General features: G+C 43.3%; 1 long non-coding RNA gene across 1 annotated transcript; it reads right to left on the bottom strand.

Annotated features, from left to right (window-relative positions):
• Window positions 1-1,979: 1,979 nt before the first annotated feature.
• On the bottom strand, window positions 1,980-10,329 carry LOC144457540 (uncharacterized). The gene is made up of 2 exons (XR_013486916.1): window positions 3,909-10,329; window positions 1,980-2,333 (listed from the first exon to the last, which is right to left on the bottom strand). It is a non-coding gene; the product is annotated as an uncharacterized LOC144457540 (long non-coding RNA).
• Window positions 10,330-11,260: the final 931 nt, after the last annotated feature.

The raw sequence follows: 11,260 nt of genomic DNA, 5'->3' as shown, positions 1-11,260 counted from the left end.
CTATTATTATTCTCATGTTACAGATAAAGAAACTGAGGTTAAGTGATAGCCATTATCACACAGCTACTTTGTGTGGGAGGCAAGATGTGAACCCAAGGTCTTCCTGGCTCCACTCTAGTGCTCAATCCACTGTGCCGTACTGTTCTCTCTAATTAAACCATTTCTTCAACCATGATGCTGCCAAGTGACTGAGTGATCTGGAAGGAACAAGAAGGGGTGTGGGTGAGGACTAGGGCTGATGAATTGATAAGTAATAGCTGACTGCTCTCTCTAATTAAACCATTTCTTTAACCACGAGGTTGCAGTTTGCATTATTTCAATTATATCCTCCGTGAGGCCAATATTTAAATCATCAAAACATGAAACACTTTTTGAAATTGCTGAATAGGTATTTTACTTTCACCTTAGACCTGTGCTCTTGGAGCAACTTACAGTCCATATCTTCTGATAAACCAAGGAATGGCTGGGACTCATTTTCCTGTCAGTGATCACTTCTTCCAAGAAGTTATTTCCGAGGTCATCCCCCTATGGGGCAATCAGCACCCACCCCTAGAAGCTCTTGACCTCTCCTATTCTTGAGGTTGCCACCAAGGATAGAAAGTCCCACCTTAATATTTTTATTTGGTTTTCTAAGCTCAAGAAAAGAAACAGAAAACTGAAGAGGCATCAGAAACTTATCCAATCTCAGACTCTTCTAGACTGGCCCATGTTCATTGCGTGTAGCAACATGGTCTAATGAGAGAGAGAGGGGTGGGGGTGCAGGGGAGGGTGAGATGACTATCTCAGCCTCTACAGGCTTGGATTAAGGAGTGAAATCTGGCAATGGCAGTGGGTTTGGGGGCACCTGGAGGACAGCCAGTAGGCAGCACGGCTGGGACCATGGAAACCAAGAAGCAGGCCAGTGACTAATCAACGGGATGCAGAACAATCAGGATCCCCCAGGAGCAACCAGAATCATTCTCCACAGCAAGCAGACAAGGCTGCCAAAGCTACAGCCTTGGAAGGGAAGAAAAGCCTGATGAGTAACGGATCCTCACCACACCATCCCCAGCCCCACAAAGGCCGAGGGGGGTATCTCCATTTTCCCCTACCTAGGTGAAGCTGAGAAAACAACAACTATATCCTGTTTTGCTATCCATCACCTCTGGTGGTATTTGGTAAATCTGATTGTCTGTTTATGAATTTAGCTCATCCTCATTGTTGGCCACACCTGTGACTTGAGATCAGCATGTACAGAGAGGGACAGTCCTGAGGGGTTTTGTATATTGTTACCATACTAAGACGCTGTTAGAACAAGGGAAGTCAAAGGCCTTCCTGGAGGTGACTGAGTCACAGTTTAGTTTTATGAATGATCCTATCCCTCTCCTAGGCAAGAACCCTAAAAAGTGAGCCATAAGTAACTCATTCATGTTTCCCCGGGAAGAATGAGCCATTGAAGCCATTAGAAAACAGCTCCCACCGCAGGGCTGGGGACTAAACTGTCAGAAGGAAAGGGAAAGTAATGAGAGCACAGACCTTAGTGGCCCACAGCCACTGCTTGTGGGTTCACTGTGTGAACTGAATGTTCGTTGCCACGGCTGCCAGCTGCCCTAGCTGCTAGGACAGGGGAGGAGGCAAAGAAATCCCTAGACTTAAGAGGGGGGAAGGGAGTGAGAGCAGAAGTCTTTTCTTTCAAAGGCTACTGAGCAGCACCACTTCCTCCTCAATGGTCTTCCTTCCGTGAGGGCCAAGCCCCAAACCAGGACCCTCAATTCATTTATGCTCTTCAACATGCCAGCCACACAGGCCTTACCTGGGTCCCCTAGAAGAAGGCAGGGCAAATGCTTAGCTCCACGGGAAGCACCCTGGACAGAGAAACCTGGGGGTAAGGGTAGGAAAGGGGGATATATTCCCTTGATCATTCTCATTATATAAATGAATCTGAACTAAACATCTGACCCAGTCCACCAGGAAAAAATAGTGTCTTCAGGCATGAGCACTAGAGTTATATTAAGAAGCCTTCTTTATTTACAATTCCTCTTTTCTGGGGGGTTTTTAGTTACTCATGTCAAGAGCAGTATTTAGGAACTTTGACATCTGGCCTTGCTTCATCTACCCTGCGCTTCTCAGATATACAGCGCCCAGGGGACATGGACTTGGCCCGATGTACTGATCTGTGTCCAGGATGCAAGACACCGTGGTAGGCATAGACCTTGAGATGGAGATACAAACATGGCGGCGGTAGGGAACATCTCTTCTCCTCCCTTGCTCTCCTAGCAGGCAATGACATGAAGGCCTTAATCCTGGCCTCTGGTACAGGCAGCAAAGATGGGTGGCCTAACTACGCCAAGGCCCTGGAGGTGTAGAACAGCAGAGAAGAAAGCAGGTTAGGGTAAATGACTTATGACAACCAGCACACGCTGCCCTGCCCAGGGAGGGGACTTCAAACAACACTGTGTGTTCATGAGTTAAACTGCATGAATGACTGAACAATCTCCCACTCCTGTAGTGTATGGAGACAGGAGTTAATTAAGTAAATGTAACTCCAGGTTGTCTCTCTCACAGCTCAGACAGAAAGGAAAAGTGGTACCAACTTGAGAAGGAGAGGGAGCTGGGCACGGTTTGGCGAGTTACACTTTATGATACAAGTGGTTAATGCTTCTTGACTTTACCTTGCATTTATGAACTTTGTAATCCTAACGTTAGCTGACATTTACCTAGCATTCTAAGGTTTACAAAGCATTTTACATACATGATCTCACTTGATCTTCCCCCAAACCCCAAATTCTCATGTTACAGATGAGGAAACTGAGGTTAGGCGACTTGGCCATTGTCACACAACTAGTAAGTGTGGGGAAGGCAAGATTTGAACTCAAGGTCTTCCTAACTGGAGTCCGGTGCTCAATCAGTGCCACTGTCCCCTAATTAGGTTCCCCCTAATTAAACCATTTCTTCACCCATGATGCTGCAGTGTGACTGAGTGAGCATACTGGGATCTGGAAGGAACAAGAGGGGCTGTGGGGGAGGGGGAGGGCTGACGAATTGATAAGTAATAGCTGACTGGTGATAAGGTAGGAAGGAAACATATCTTAAGTACCTACTATGTGCCAGGCATTGTGCCAAATACTTTATAAATATTATCTCATAATACTGATTTTTGTTGTTCAGTCATGTCTGACTCTTCATGACCCTATTTGGAGTTTTCTTGGTAAAGATACTGGAGTGGCTTTCCATTTCCTTCTCCAGCTCATTTTATAGATGAGGAAACTGAGGCAAACAGGATTAAATGACTTGCCTAGGGTCACACAGCTAATAAATGTACCCAATTTGAACTCAAGAAAAAGAGTCTTCCTGACTCCAGCCCCAGCACTGTAACCACCGATACTGATAACTAGCGTTTATATAGCACTTTAAGGTTTGTTTGCAAAGCACTTTGTAAATAGCATCTCATTTGATTTTCACAACAACCCTATGAGGTACATGCAGTTATTATCCCCACTTCATAGATGAGGAGACTAAGACAGAGAGGTTAAGTGACTTGCCCAGGGTCACACAGTGATACCCTAACGGATGATTACATGTGTCCCCGTGAATCCCAGCCATCTGGGAGAAAAAAAAATCAGGAAATTGTGCTTTCAGGTGATCAGTTTCAAGAGAGCCTCTCCTCCTTCCCTCCCTTGTCCTGGTGATCAGTAAGTCAGTCAGCAGTCACCTAGTAGGATGCCCCCATTAATAAATGAATGGATAGATAGATAGAGATAGATAGATGGATAGAGAGAGACAGAGACAGAGAGAGACAGAGAGACAGAGATAAATTGGGAGCTATTCCAGTTGAAAGCAAAAAATGATTTGCTTTCAAGTTGGTAACTGAATGAAGGATTTGGGTTGCTCAATCCAGTAGGTTCTACCCAGTCTAACTGAAGGGTTACCCACTACAATCTTCCTCTTTGATCTCACTGAACATTTCTTCTTCTCCCATGAAGAACACTATGCTCCTGAAGATTTTTCTCCATCCTACTGACTTGGAACCTGGAAAGGACAGCATGGAATGGAGCTGAGCTCTAGCTTTGAATCACAGATGTTTATTCTGTGGTGTAATAATGAAGTCTTGGCTGCCAGCTCCGGGCCCCCAGCCAGTGACAAAGCTGTTTTTACAGCCCTTGGTGACACAACAATGCCGCTGTGCAGCACTCTAAACTTAGAACATCATCCTGATGGCAGCATGGGCCAAGATAAATCACCATCCTGCTAAGTGCCCTAATCCAATTAATCTCACCAAGCCACTTGCCCTTGCCAGGGCAGCCACCATCTTCCAAGAACTGCTCTGGGTGTGCCCTGTTGGCAGTGCCAGCTGATAGCCTGGACCTTCACCAGCTCCGGGAATTCCCTCCACCTTCTGAAATCTCAGTAACCTGTTGCCCTCAAAGCAGCTTTCGATACACGTGGGTTAATTGTGTGCAAAATGCCCCAGACAATGCAATCACATCATGGCAGTTTTGAAATAGAATATGAGAGAGGAAAAGAATTTCTGAAGATGAGAATTTATTCTCATAATTCAATGTATTTGTAAAGTGTTTTTAACTTAATGCTGGCAGTTTTAATTTACCTTTAAGCAAGAGGCTGAGTTAACACCAACACTGACATGCCCTTCATGCCCACTTTCTCCACTTAAAATGTGACTCATGGTAGCGACTTTTTTTTAAAGTGTATGTCCAATTTCCTAATGGCATTTTTGTTGTTGTTTTTCAGACACCAACTACTTTATGTATTCATATCAATTATAGCTAAGCAATCCTAGTACAGTACAGTAACTAATTACATTTTTGGATATGGTCAAGGCAAAAATTTCTTTTGCTTGACTATGCACATCTGTTACAAGGGTCTTGTTTTTCTTTTTTTCCAGTATTGGGGGGAGAGGTGAGTGGGAGAGAAAATAAATGCTTATTAATTTTTTTTTAATGAATGTCAATAAACTGGAGAGCAGCCAGAGATAGCAAACAGAAATGATGAAGGGCCTCAAGCACATTCCATAACAGTGTCAGTTGAAGGACCGGGCGCTTATTAGCCCGGAAAAGGGAAGATGATAGGGTGGGGAAAATGAAGCTATTTTCACATTATTTCAAGGGCTGGAAGAGAGATTATTCCTTTTGACCTCAGAGAACAGGTCTAAGGAAAAGGGAAGAAGTGGCCCAGAAGGAAATTTGGGCTTCACATAAGGAAAAACTTGCTAACAATTAGAGCTATCTATTCTCTGGAGGCAAAAGTTCCTCTGGGAGGTCTTGAAGCAAAGGCTAAAAGACCATTTATGCTTTTATAAAAGAGTTTCTTTTTCAGGTATTAGTTGGACTAGGCCTCTTAGGTGCATCCCAATTTTTTATTCTTTGATTCTGCGACATTTTTTTTCTTCTAAACTCAACAAATATTTCAGTGTCCACTCTTTTTAAGACATGTGCTAAGCAGTGTGGTACAGTGGAAAGTCCGATGGTACTAAAAGCTACCACGGACCTGAGTTCAAATCCCATTTCTCTAACTTACTACTTGTGGCTCCATTCTTGTAACTCGGCCTCCCTGTCAACTCTTTGCAGGTCTGGCTGGACTCACCCTTGGAACGCCCCCTCCTTTAATTACTGGGCATGGTGGGAGAGGAGCAATGCTCTCAGATCCCCTTTGCCACTTCCAAACTCTCCCTCTACCACTACTCAGCGCCTCCTTTGAGGTTCATGCTATCCAAATCCATCCAACTCAGATCCTGGTGGGTATTATCTCACCACTCAGGAAACATTCTCCTTCTTTCTTCAGTGAGCTCAGTGCCTGGCTCACACTCTCTCCACCTCAGCTTCTGCCCTCATACTAAGAGACTTCAACATACATAATAAGGATGATCCCCAAAATACCCTAACCTCTCAGTTCCTCAATCTACTCCATTCTCATGACCAACTTCTCCATTCTATCTCCACTGAAGAGAGATGGTCACAGCCTTCAACTTGCCATCATAAACTACTCAAGTTTATGAACTCCAAAATTCCATTACCTGATCATAATCTTTTGTCATTCCACCTTTCCCTATGTTTTATAACTCCTAACCTTGTTCTTCACTCTAATCTCTCTGCCCCTCAGTTCTTTCCCAGATCATCACCCATCCTCTCCTTGGGGAATCAGTAGAATTCGATTATTATTCTCTATACCCTTGCCCCTTTGTCCTTTCATCAATCATGCCTTGCCAAATTCCAGCTTTGGGTTATTGGGCCAATGAGCCAGCTCAAACCAGCTCACAAGATTGTTTCCTTTTCAGTGTGAAATTTAATTCAGAGATCAGCCAAGGATACAAATCAGGCCTTGATTAATGATTGTTTTGTTGGTTTCTAGACTTAATAAAGTGATGGGGAAATGTTCATAATGCAGATTAGCCTCCCTTTTTTTTTTGGAAGAACCAGTTGTTAAACATTTAATAGCCCACCCCTGGATTTCTCCTATCATATGCTTCCTTTGCACCTATTCACTGGAATGAGAGAGAGAAAAAATCATAAAACCATGCTGATTGGATTCACTACAAAATCAGGTTCTCAACTGGGCCCTCATAGAGTAAATAAAGCAATCTTTTTTATATCTCCCCAATCAACTCACTATCTGACTAACCCCAGCACTATTCTAATCTAAATTATCTAGTCTCTGCTCATGTCTCCCAGGGCACACCACGAAGAAAAAAGAAGGTAAAAACCAGTCAACAAGGAGATTCTGTAGAATGTCAGCAGTTTTCTTGCTGACTTAAAAAACCATTTTTATATTCTTGCCCTAAAGGCCCACAGCTGGCTCCTAGATCAATCCACCTCTGGGCAAAGTTAACTCCACCTGCCCAGGTCTACCCCACTGCTTCCTTGATCACAATAGTCCCAGCTGATGTTGTGGGTTATAGGAGTTTAACGCATGCCTACTTAGTTCCACCAATATTTGGGCTTACAATGCCCTATTCCGCCCTCTCAGGTAACGACCATTGTTTCATACGTCACTAAAAAAAAAAAGAAAAATTAAGGGCATCAGCTTACAGCTCCCTCTTCTCTTCTCCTCTGACTCATATCACTCAGACATCTTTCCCTTCTTCACCTCTGTCTCTCACGTAGAAGTAGTTGGTCCTTTCTGGGGCAGCTAGGTGGCACAGTGGATGGAGCACTGGCCCTGGAGTCAGGAGGACCTGAATTCAAATTCAGCCTCAGAAACATACTATCTGTGTGACCCTGAGCAAACTCACTTAACCCTATTTGCCTCAAAAAAAAAAAATGGTTGTACTCCTTGTCAATGCTAACCCCTCAGCATGCACCCTTGATCTCATCTCTGCCCATCTTCTCCAGTAGATTGCTCCTCCATTTTCAATTTTTGTTCTCAGTCTCTATTTATTAGCTCCTTTCTTGCTACCTACAAACATTCCCATGTTTCCCCATCATTAAAAACCCCCATATGAGCCAACTATTCCCTCCAGTCATTATTCAATTACCTCTACTACCCATCCTGGCTAAACTTCTTGAGAAAGTCTTTTGTCTACACTAGGTACTTTCACTTTTTTCCCCTCTCACTAGATTCTGAACCCTCTTTAATCTGTTTCTGACCTCATTATTCAACTGAAACCACTCTGCAAAGTTAGCCATCTTCACTTAACTGCCTAATCTAATGGCCTCTTCTTAATCCTCATCCCTCTTGACTAATCTGTGTCCTTTGACACTACTGATTCTCTCCTTCTAAATCTAGACACTCTCCTCTCTAGGTTTTCATCACCTCCTCTCTCCTGGTTCTCCTTCTACTTAATGATGCCCCCTTCTCAATCTCCTTTGCTGGTCACACTAGGTCATGTCAACTAACCATGGGCATATCCTAAAGCTGTGCCTTGGCCCCCTTCTCTTTTCCCTCTATACTATCTCATTTTGTGATATTAACAGCTCCCCATAGCTTCCTCTATCCTCTCTATGCAGATGATGCCCAAATCTACATATCTGGCTCGATCTATATATCAAGCCTCTGTCCTGAGATCCATTTGTGGATCTCAAATTAGATGTCCCATCGGCATCTGAAACTCAGTATATCCAAAATAGAACTCATTATTCTCCACACTGTCTCCCCTTCCCAGCTTTCCTATTGTTGTGCAGGGCACAAACATCTTCCCAAGTCACCCAGACTCACAATTTTGTTGTCTAACCAGTTAGCACACCCCATCACTTGGATGGCAAATATTTAGTAAATGTTTCCTTTGATTTTATTGACTGACCTCCCACCTATTCATCTGCACAGGAAACTCAGAGGATTTGGGGGACAGAAGAAAGCCGTAACATTCTCAGATCCACACAGCCCTTAAATACAGTCTCCCCAAAAAAGTGGTTTGAGAGGGAGTGCTGGTTGACAATCAGCCATTGATTGAAGTTAAAGGGAACTTTCTAACCCCAAGTCAGATAGTGGTGTGAGACACAGGCTTCAATCCAGTTTGGAGGAGAAAATAATTTCAAAGAGAAAACTAAATACCTTCAGGCTCTAAGTGGTTGGCTGGGAGGGTTTGAATTACCAAAGAGCTTAGTGCCTGAGGCTAAAGACTCAGAAAATTAGAATATCTCTCTTCTTATAGAAAAGTTTCCTTCTTTGGCTGAACAAGCGGGTGTGGGTGTGATGCCTCTCTTCCTAAAAGAGTTGAAGCTTTGACACTGGATGATAACCAAAAACAGAGAGATGGTAGAGCCAATTCTTCCTCTTGTGGGAATGAATGCTGAGGCCCAGTGGGTGTCAAACAGCCAAAACAGGCGGGTAAGAGAAGACAGTGTCCAGTTATGTCACGCCCAGTAGAAAATCCTGGAGATACAATGACCAGTGGAGCCCAGATTCAACAGAGCAACTTAATAATCTCACCAGAAGACGCTGGTTGCTCATTACATGCCCCTTAGTGTATATACTGGCAATGAAGGTTTCCAGTTCACGTACCTCTCCAAGTTATGTGCACTGGTTACGTGTGGATGACCATCCTCCTGTGTAACATAGCCATGTATGTTCCCTTATGTGTGGGATGTTCCAAACGTGAGCTAGCTACACATTTCTTACATCTCTCTATTTGCTTTTGTCACACGTCCTCATTGGGTGTCCTTCCCTATGTTCATTCAGGCCACACGTGCTGCTATTGGTCGCATCCTACTCTTTGTGACCCCATTTAGGGTTTTCTTGGCAAAGAAATCAGAGTAGTTGGCCATTTCTTTCTCCAGCTCATTTTACAGATGAGGAAACTGAGGCAGAATTAAGTGACTTGCCCAGGATCACACAGCTGGGAAGTGTCTGAGGCCAGATTTGAACTCTTCCTGACTTCCGGCTTGGTTCTATCCTCTGTACCATCTAGCTGCCCACATGTGCACCTGTGTATCATTCCTATGCATGTCCACCCTTTCCACATTTATGCTGTGTATATTTGTAGGCTGGTGTTCTCCGGGTTTATGAGGAGGACATTCTATTGCTACTTTTCATACTCTTGCCCTTGAGTCTTTAATTTCTCCCCATTTACTGGCTCCATGCTGATTATTAAAAAACCAAGCCCACTTCTCATCTGAAACAAAGCCCTTCACTTGATTCTGCTAGTTCCCTAAGCCAGCCTCTACCACCTCTCCTCCCTTTCATATCCAAACTCCTGCAAAAAGCATGTCTCCACTAGCCTCCTCTTATTCAGTTATCATCTGCCATCTGACTATCCCACCTCATCATTAAACTGAAATTTCTCTCTTGATTTGTGATCTCCTTAATTGCCAAATTCAATAGCCTTTTCTCAGTCCTAATTTTTTTTAATTTCTCTCCAGCATTTGGCATCATTGACCACCCCCTCTTCTTGAATATACAGCTGTGTTCTTGTGCAAGAATGTTCATATCTGGATTGTTTGTGGACTGCTCCATGTGGGTTTAACTACAAGGCACCCTGGTTGATTTGTGGGGACAATACATGCTTAATTTGGAAAAGAGCATTAGAAAGGGATTTGATTCTTGACCTAGTCCTCACTCCCCCAGTTCAGCTGAAGAAGTCAAAGGATATAATCCTAGATGATGACTTTTTAATCTGTTAACAAGATGGCTCAATCAAAGAGAGGCATTCATATTTCATAAAGGGATAACAGGGTGTTAATACCTTGCTACCCTGTTAACACCTCATTATCTGTGATTATATCCCTGACTACAACACATTTTGGTTTTTCTGTGGAACCAAATCCTTTACCCTCTCCACTCTTCCACCAATTACATCAGCATGGCTGCTTGATCACCTAAAAGCTGTGGAAAGATAAAATACAAGGGGAAAAAACGCAAAGCAAAAGAGGCTGGCAGAGGCCTAAGGCCTAGGCTTCAGTTCACTTTGGCAGCCTGTGTTTGCAGGAAAGAAAGAAAGAAAGAGAGAGAAAGAGAGAGAAGAGAGAGAGAGAGAGAGAGAGAGAGAGAGAGAGAGAGAGAGAGAGAGAGAGAGAAAGAAAGAAAGAAAGAAAGAAAGAAAGAAAGAAAGAAAGAAAGAAAGAAAGAAAGAAAGAAAGAAAGAAAGAAAGAAAGAAAGAAAGAAAGAAAGAAAGAAAGAAAGAAAGAAAGAAAGAAAGAATTCTGCTCCCCTGCTCCTCACCTCCTGGGAAATTCACAGAAGCTCTCATACTCCATAGGAGAGAAAGGCGAGAGGGCTGAGTCACCCCTTTGAAAGTATGGGGGAGTGGGTGTCTCAGATGTCAGGAGACCCCTTCTGCTGTTCTCATGAGGGCAAGGGATTGCAGCAGTATTCCAAGTCACTAAGTCCTTCAACACTGAGCCAGTGTGACCCAGAAGGCCAGGGGATCCCCTGTTTATACCAATACCATTTACATGAAGCCTAAATTGTTCTGCACCTTCTACCACTGCTCCTAGGTCTCCTTTCTGGGACCAAGCAAGGCTAATTCCCTTACCAAAGCTCCTCCTTTTACAAGTGAGGAATCTGAGAGCCAGAGAAACTGTGACCATAATTTCACAATAAATTTAGTGGCAAAATTATTGACTATGGGAGTCATCGGATCCCTTCCCGGTAGCATTGCCAAAATGCTTTTTATCTGGAAAAGTAAACATCTATTAACAAGACAATTATGGCATAATGTAGATAAAATATGAACATATATGATATTATATTTAATAGAGGTTTGTTAATGTCCTGACTCACAAGTCTAATTTTCTTTCTTTTTTTTTTTTAAAGTTTAATTTTCTGAAGGTAAGTTTTGGCTAATATGAAAAAGGCTCAGCTAAAAATGTTTTAGGGTAAGGCCAATTA

Source organism: Phascolarctos cinereus, unplaced genomic scaffold (genome assembly GCF_003287225.1).
Source record: "Phascolarctos cinereus isolate Bilbo 61053 unplaced genomic scaffold, phaCin_HiC Scaffold_5;HRSCAF=322, whole genome shotgun sequence".
NCBI lineage: Eukaryota > Metazoa > Chordata > Mammalia > Diprotodontia > Phascolarctidae > Phascolarctos > Phascolarctos cinereus.
Note: the sequence above shows the minus strand (reverse complement) of the source record. Positions and strands in the feature narration are given on the sequence as shown.